Source organism: the organism of the source record quoted next, unplaced genomic scaffold, assembly GCF_019419815.1.
Source record: "Pyrus x bretschneideri cultivar Hongxiangsu unplaced genomic scaffold, Pyrus_bretschneideri_v1 Contig56, whole genome shotgun sequence".
NCBI lineage: Eukaryota > Viridiplantae > Streptophyta > Magnoliopsida > Rosales > Rosaceae > Pyrus > Pyrus x bretschneideri.
In genome coordinates this window covers 2,414,408-2,423,116 of record NW_025999794.1, presented here as the reverse complement: position 1 = coordinate 2,423,116, position 8,709 = coordinate 2,414,408, and positions in this window count along the sequence as shown.

Below are 8,709 nucleotides of genomic sequence, written 5' to 3'. Positions count from 1 at the left end.
CTTAGTAATAATCAGTCTTACACGTGGCTTGGCGGAGTGGCCTCTAGTGCCCCTATGATTGGCACTATGTCATCGACTTGCTCCAGTGCATTGTTCATAGAGTGGATGTGACACTGCAGGTACACGTGGCTCGGCGGAGTGGCCTCTAGTGCCCTATGATTGGTAGAGAATATCTAGTCAAAATGTAGACAACAACTATAACAATAAAAATTAACATAATTTGTGTTTTTCAACAAAAATACCAGTTCTTATGTGATACAACCTGGATTCACAGCAAAAACCGAGTTGACAGTATTTCAAATTCATTAATAATTGTTTTTGATCCTTTTTTAATATATTACAATTTTGATATGTAAATAACGTAATAAATAATCGTTAGAGAATAAAATTTTAAAAAATATTAAAATACCACATACGTTTTCAAATTAAAATTTATATTAAAAATTTGACATTTCATTTGAAGTAAAAAAGTCTAGCCAAGCAAAATCCAAAAAACTCAATATAAGAAAAAGGCGAAAATGAAAAATAAATAAATAAAGAAGAAAGAAAATGTCCACGAAATGGGTCTGAGGTAATATGATGCGCCATGCATGCACATCAAGTGGCCAAAGAGTAGGGTACGTGGAAAATAGTATCCCTAGACTCTACCTTGGGATAGTGGTATATTACATGTTATAATATAAGTAAAAATAAATTCTTTTTCAATGCTTATATACATGTTTTATAACACGTGGTATAACACATTATCCAAATGCATTAAAAAAATTCATTGGTGAGAGAGACCCCTTCCCTCCTCTCGTCTCGCCTCTATGATGCCGTGATGGATGGTAATCCACGTTTGCTTTCTTGCGGGTTGGGGACTCTGTCTGTCTTTCTTTCTTAAGTCATGTTCACTAATATTCTTTCCCTTCTTTTTTTTGAAAACCTAATATTCTTTCTTAAGTCACTAATATTCTTTCCCTTCTTTCCCTCTGCAATATTCGCGACTATTTCCTTGTTTACTACTGTAGGAAACTTTCTAGCAGTCCCTTGTGGCATCACTTTCATTTTATTTGGCCCACCTCTTAAAGCTAATGAAGAACTGGTGGTATTAAGGGTATTTCCAATTGAAATGGCCAAATATAATTCTGTGCAGAATTATAGTCCTGTAGAATATTATTTTTTAAATAAACAATGTCAGGTCATACTCATATAACATCTCCAACCCAATGAGCTAAACATAATTCTCCTTACTAATTTATTAGTTTTAAGTTTATACTTTAAATTTATTAGTTATTTAATTAAACTACCCTTGCTTGTTTTCAAATCTAATTGTTAAGTTTGAATTAATTATTGCAACTGAGAAGTTATGCTCCAAAAAAAACTAAAATTGGGGGTTACATTTGGCCAGCCCAATGTCCCTTTGGCCAAACAATGACCTGATGGGCAGAATTGTAGCTTAGCCCTTAGTTAGAGATGAGTTTTTGCGCAAATTAAGTAATTTTTTGACTTTTGGAACTTTAGCTCTCTCCGTTCGAGATAAGGAGAAATTCTTGTACCGTGTCATCTGTACCTCAGCGACCGAACTAAGTGGGAGTTCTTTTGTAATGGAGTTCATTAGAGGCGCGCTTTCACCAACTCTAATACGAATGATCCACTTTTAGAAAAAGGTATGTAGGCTAAAAAATATATTTGTTATTGATACGTGAATGTGGAAAAAATGGAAGAGAATGCTTTTTTTCTCATTATCTTTCTCTACAAGATTACAAGGATATATATACATGATACAAGTGTGTAGGTAGGACAAGGTAGCCGTCCTAGTGTGTAGGTAGGACAAGGTAGGACGGCTGTAGGACGGCTAGTGTGTAGGTAGGACAAGGTAGGACGGCTGTAAGACGACTTGACGGCTGTAGGACGGCTAGTGTGTAGGTAGGACAAGGTAGGAAATCTGTAGGATGGTTTGACGGCTGTAGGACGGCTAGTGAATAATATTATATACAATTACACAAGGACTCCAACCATATTCCTTATTTGTCTAACACTCCCCCTCAAGTTGGAGAGTGGATGTCAAGAACTCCCAACTTGCGTAACATACCCGAAAACTTTTCTTTCCCAAGAGGTTTGGTAAACAAGTCTGCTAACTGTTGTGCCGTACCCACATGCTTGGTCTCTATTGTGCCATCTACAATCTTATCTCGTATAAAGTGACAATCCATCTCAATGTGACGAGTTCGTTCATGAAAAACAGGATTGGCAGCTATATGTAACGCTGCTTGATTATCACAAAATAAAATGGAAGGACCATCCAAAGGAATGTTCAAATCCTTCAACAAAAAACGAAGCCAAACTATCTCGCAACAAGCACCTGCCATGGCCCTATATTCCGCCTCTGCTGAAGAGAGCGAAACGGTTTTCTGTCGTTTCGTCCGCCAAGAAATCAAAGAACCGCCCAAGAATACACAATACCCAGTAGTCGAACGGCGAGTGATAGGGCAACCTGCCCAATCAGAATCACAAAACGCAGTTAACTTGGTCTGGTTGTCAGAACGAAATAATAAACCTTGACCTGGAGTAGCCTTCAAATAACGAACAATACGAAGCGCAACATCCATATGAGATATCCTTGGCTCGTGCATAAAACGGCTTAGAACATGCACAGAATAGGTGATATCCGGCCGAGTGATAGTGAGATATATTAACCGACCTACTAATCGTCGATACTTTTCAGGATCCTTGAGAAGTTCTCCTTTATCAGATAATTTTGTGTCATCCATAGGAAAAGCAATGGGTCGTGCTCCCAAAAAACCATAGTCCTTGAGAATCTCTAATGCATACTTGCGTTGAGAAATATAAATCCCTTGTTTGGAACGAGAAACCTCAATACCCAAAAAATATTTTAAATCACCAAGGTCTTTTATCCGAAAATGATCACGGAGAAAAGACTTCAGAGAATTAATGGCATTAGCATCATTGCCTGTAATCACAATATCATCCACATAAATGAGCAAAGCTGTGAAAGAAATACCAGACTTTTTAGTGAACAATGAATAGTCAGCTTTGGATTGTTGAAAACCGGCAGAAATGATGGCACTAGTGAATTTGGCAAACCATTGGCGAGAAGCCTGCTTAAGACCATAAAGTGACTTGTGAAGGCGACACACAAGATTCTCCCCCTGTCGCCGAAGACCAGGAGGAGGAGACATATAGATTTCTTCATGTAAGAAAGCATTATTAACATCAAGCTGATGAAGAGACCAAGACTGACTAGCAGCAAGAGCAAGAAGACAACGCACCGTAATCATCTTAGCAGTAGGAGAAAAAGTGTCATGATTATCAATACCTTCAGCCTGAGTGAAGCCTTTAGCAACCAAACGAGCTTTGTAGCGGTCAATAGAGCCGTCGGAATTGTGCTTGAGTTTGTACACCCACTTACAACCAATGGGAATTTTGCCAGGGGGCAAGGAAGTTAAAGTCCAAGTACCATTAGCATGTAAAGCTTGAAGCTCCTCAGTCATAGCACGTTGCCAATTGGGGTCAGTGGCAGCCTCGGCAAAGGAGGAAGGCTCCACAGTCCGACTGACAGAGTTAATGTAAGAAAAATACCTGGGAGAGTAACGGTGATAAGAGAGAAAATTACAAAGTGGATATCGCGTACCTTGTGTAGAACCGGGTTGCGAAGTCGAAGATGGGTGGGATGGCAGAATCACCTACGAGCAAACGTAGTCTTTTAAATAGGATGGAGGTTTATGGGCACAGGAAGAGGTGCGGGGAAGGGGAGGATTGGTAGGTAGTGGGGGGGTAGGGATGTCCGTGGGTAAAGGGGCATGGGGAGGAACGGGTAATGGGGCAGCAAGGGAATCTGTGGGAGGCGTGGAAGGGGAGGAAGGTGGAAGAGGGTGAGGCGTTGGGGCAGGAAGGGGTGGGTTATATGTAAAGTCCAGATGGGGTGGGATGGGTAGGGTAGGCGAAGAGGATGGGATAGGAGGGTGAGAAACGGCATAAGGGAAAGTAGTTTCGTGAAAGATGACGTCTCGACTAGTGAAAATGCGGTGATTGTCGAGATCGTAAAGGGTATAGGCCTTTTGTCCATGAGGATAACCGAGAAAAATGCAACGATGAGCCCGAGGGGAAAATTTGGTGGTGGGAGTGACAGAGGTGGCATATGCCAGACAACCAAAGACGCGGAAGTGGTCATAAGATGGGGTTTTCGAAAAGAGAACCTCAAATGGGGATTTATGATGGAGAAGACCGGTAGGGAGACGATTGATGAGATAAGTAGCGGTAAGAACACATTCCCCCCAAAACTTGATAGGAAGATGGGATTGAAAACGAAGGGCGCGAGTGGTTTCAAGAAGATGACGATGTTTTCTTTCAACAACGCCATTTTGTTGGGGGGTATGAACACAAGAAGTTTGTAAAAGCACCCCATGATCAGAGAAAAAACTACGAAGAGATAAAAATTCACCACCATTGTCAGTACGAATGCATTGGATGGTAGTGCGGAATTGGGTAGTGACATAAGCAAAAAAATCCTTAATTAATTGTTGAGTGTCGGATTTATGTTTCATGAGGAAGACCCACGTAAAGCGAGAAAAATCATCCACAATGGTTAAGAAATAATGAGCACCAGAAAGAGAAGATTGACGATTCGGGCCCCAAATATCACAATGAATTAAAGCAAAAGGGAAAGTTAATGAAATTGAACTCAAAAGAAAAGGTTGACGAGTTTGTTTTGCCAACGGATAAACATCACAAATATGACTAGAATCAAAAGTACAATTAAGAGAGCTAGATGCTAAAGCTTGCAAACGAGTGGAGGAGGGGTGACCAAGACGCCTATGCCAGAGGGAGGAGGGGATGGTAATGATGTTGCAAAGAGGTTGACGGGTTGGGAGAGAAGAGGTAAGGGCCACAAGGTAATACAGATCGCCACGTCGCTTACCCACACCAATCATTGCCTTCGAAACCAAGTCCTGCAAAACACACCAAGAAGGAAAGAAGGTTATGGAACACGATAATCCATCTGTAAGTTTACCAACCGATAAAAGGTCCACTCGGAAATTAGGGACACATAAAACATCCTTCAAAGTAACTGATGAATTTAAAGGAAGAGTGCAAAGTAATGGGAGCGGAAGCACCACTAGGCAAAGAAACAGGCGGCAAATGTGAAGGAGAACGATTAACCAAACATGAGGTGGAAGAAGTAATATGATCCGTAGCACCACTATCAAGAATCCATTGACCATGACGAGAGGTGACAGGTAACAAACCTTGGGCAAAATCAGTAGTGAGCACGGCATTAGCCTGAGGAGGGGTGGTGGTGTCACGTAGAGCAGCTAGAACACGGGAGTGCTGCTCGGCAGAGAAGTCAGGCATGGCAAGCTGCAAGTCATGCAAAGTGGGCTGGGCCCCGTGCACTTAGTGGGTCGCTGGAGTAGAAGAGGAGGCGGGGGCCTGGGTGCCTTGCACGTGATGGGCCTGGGTGAAATTATGGGGCCGGGAAGCAGAAAACCGTGGCTGCCGGGAAGGACTGGAAGGTGCATGGCTGCGGGAAGAACTGGAAGCAGTGGCACGGCGCGGTGGTCGCCACGGTTGGCCATGGAGGGGATGGCCAACGGGATAGCCATGAAGTTTATGGCAGGTGTCTCGGGTATGATAATCAAAATTGCAGTAGGTGCAGTGGAGGGGAGGACGAGCAGAGGAGGGACGGGACGGGCCACGAACAGCCATGGTAGCAGGTTGATCGACAGAGCGGAGGACGCCCAGGGAGCGTTGTTTTTCAGCTTGAGACACCGAGGAACAGGCCTGACGAACAGTGGGAAGGGGATTCATTAAAAGAATCTGGTCACGAACAGCAGCAAATGATTCGTTGAGGCCCATTAAAAATTGCATGAGTTGTTGACGGTCATGCTTGGCGTTGCAAGAGCACGTGCAGCCATCATTATAAGAAGCAAGCTCATCCCAGAGAGCTTTCAGGCGAGTAAAATAGGCGGAGATAGAAAAAGAACCTTGAGAAATTGTAGCAAGTTCCCGGTTGAGTTGGAAGATGCGTGGAGCATTACTCTGAGAAAAGCGTTCGCAAAGATCATCCCATACAGCTTGGACAGAGGTGGAAAAAAGTACAGATTCTTGAAGGTCAGGTTCCAAGGAATGCAGAAGCCAAGAGAGAATCATGTCATTGCAACGACGCCAAGCCGCGTGAGCATCAGGGTCGTCGGAGGAAGAAGGTTCTTGGATATCGCCAGTGATGAAACCAAGTTTATTCTTGGCACTCAAGGAAAGCTGCATGCCACGGGCCCAGGATGTGTAGTTATCACCATTCAACTTCTTGGATACAAGGACAAGATTCGGGTGGTCGGAATGATGAAGGGAAAAAACACCATCGGAAGAAGAAGAGTCAGCCATGGGAAAGGCAGAGAAAGCTGCCGAAAAAAAAATTAGGGCTAGGGTTATAAACCTGCTCTGTATACCATGTAGAAAAAGGTATGTAGGCTAAAAAATATATTTGTTATTGATACGTGAATGTGGAAAAAATGGAAGAGAATGCTTTTTTTCTCATTATCTTTCTCTACAAGATTACAAGGATATATATACATGATACAAGTGTGTAGGTAGGACAAGGTAGCCGTCCTAGTGTGTAGGTAGGACAAGGTAGGACGGCTGTAGGACAACTTGACAGCTGTAGGACGACTTGACGGCTGTAGGACGACTTGACGGCTGTAGGACGGCTAGTGTGTAGGTAGGACAAGGTAGGACGGCTGTAGGACGACTTGACGGCTGTAGGATGGCTAGTGTGTAGGTAGGATAAGGTAGGACGGCTGTAGGACAGCTTGACGGCTGTAGGACGGCTAGTGAATAATATTATATACTCCAACCATATTCCTTATTTGTCTAACACCACTTAGGAGCGTGTAAGTTTACCGATGAAGTAGTCATCTTAATTTGCGAACACATAATTCTCTTACTGAAGAGATCCATTGTCGTATCGTTAGTTATTTGAACTTTGTATCAATTTCCCATCACAAAAATATATTATTTATGTCTAAATAGAATTAAATAACTGGTTCTCTTTCTTTCCAAGTTTCCATATGTTTGCTTTAAGTTGAATAATGTAACCAAGGCTCGTGACTAACAAAAACAATGAAAGGTTAAAGCAGAAATTAAGGGTTTCAGTTTCTTTCTGGACCCTTCTAATAGGAATTACAGTTTCTAGACTCTTTTCTATATGAATAAGAGAAAAGAAAATGAAAACAACTTAAACTCAACACCACGGGTTTTGGTCTGACGTGGACAACCCTTCACATCCTCACATACTTTTTTTGTTATAAAATATAAGATAGTCAAAATGTATGCTACTACTATGTCGTGGACATTGATTTGTCGTTGTTCAATCATTTCTAAAAAAGACAATCGACAACCACAGATGTTTCGGGACTGATCAGCCGTGTGACTTTGCTCGTATGTCTCCATCTGAATTTTGTTTTCCATTTAGGTATGTATTTCTTAACTTGTTGCTTCAATGTTTCAACAATCATGCCAAGCACTGATCAAGTATATATTGGCAGAGATTATAAATTTCAATTAATTATAATTCTGGAAAGAGAGTTGGTTGATATATTCGCTTATACGTGATGGGTGGTTATAATTTAACCTCATGCCTGCCGGTTTTTTTGAATTTATTACATTTCACAAAAGTGAACAATGGAAACAAAGTGGTCTCACATCAAAATTTAAATGAATCGAATACCAGAAGTATACCAATAAAGTAGAACAGTCATGCAGAAGAAAGTGGCCTACAAATTCCATATGACACCTTCCAGATAAACTTTTCCACAAATTGCTTTTGGAAGTATGTGGAATGTGGGGAAGGTGAATAAAAGTGTTGGGAATGCTTGCGTTTTTTTGGGTACGTTCTGGACAACTTCATACATTAATGAACATAAGTAAACATTCTTTGGAAGTAAAGATTCTCTCCAGATTCTTTCATGGTTTCATTGGTATCTTTTTTATTTTAATTTCTTCATACATTAAGGAACATATGAATATGGACATGTAAACTTGGTCGAGATTATAAAGAGAAAAAAGCATAGCTGTTAGAAACAAAGTTGAATATCAGAGTACACAACGAAATAATTGAATATAAAATGTTATTAAACAAAGAAATACGAAATTGTTAAAAAGGCTACATGAACCGAAGAGGCTACATCTTGATTAACTTACTTCTTAAACTAAATTACACGCTATATTTATAGCGACATAAACCTAAGAAACCCTACTGTGTAAATACGAAAAATATCCTAATACAAAATCATATCAAATCTCTAATTAATTTATTAAATAAACTAATAAATTCCAACAGAGAACAACAAAGAAAAATTATCCATCCCCTGCTCCTGTAGCTTGGGGTGGTCAGCAATACTATTTAGTTTCTTCCCCATTCCTCATTCCTTTTAGTTTGCTTTTGGTATATAATTGTCGACGCGAAACGTTGCAGTCGCTGGGATAATTGTTGTCCTTGGCCACACACACATTTAACACAAGTTTTGGCTTCAGTTAGAACTTTAAGACGTGGAAGCTACCAAGACGAAGTTAAAACTAATTTAAGAGTTTGACTGATATATTCTTCTCCTTCTAGGAGGCCATATATATATGATACAACTTGTGACAGTAGTAATATCAAAGGATTTCTAACCAAACTAGGAAACATAGTTATACTCCTAATTTAATAGG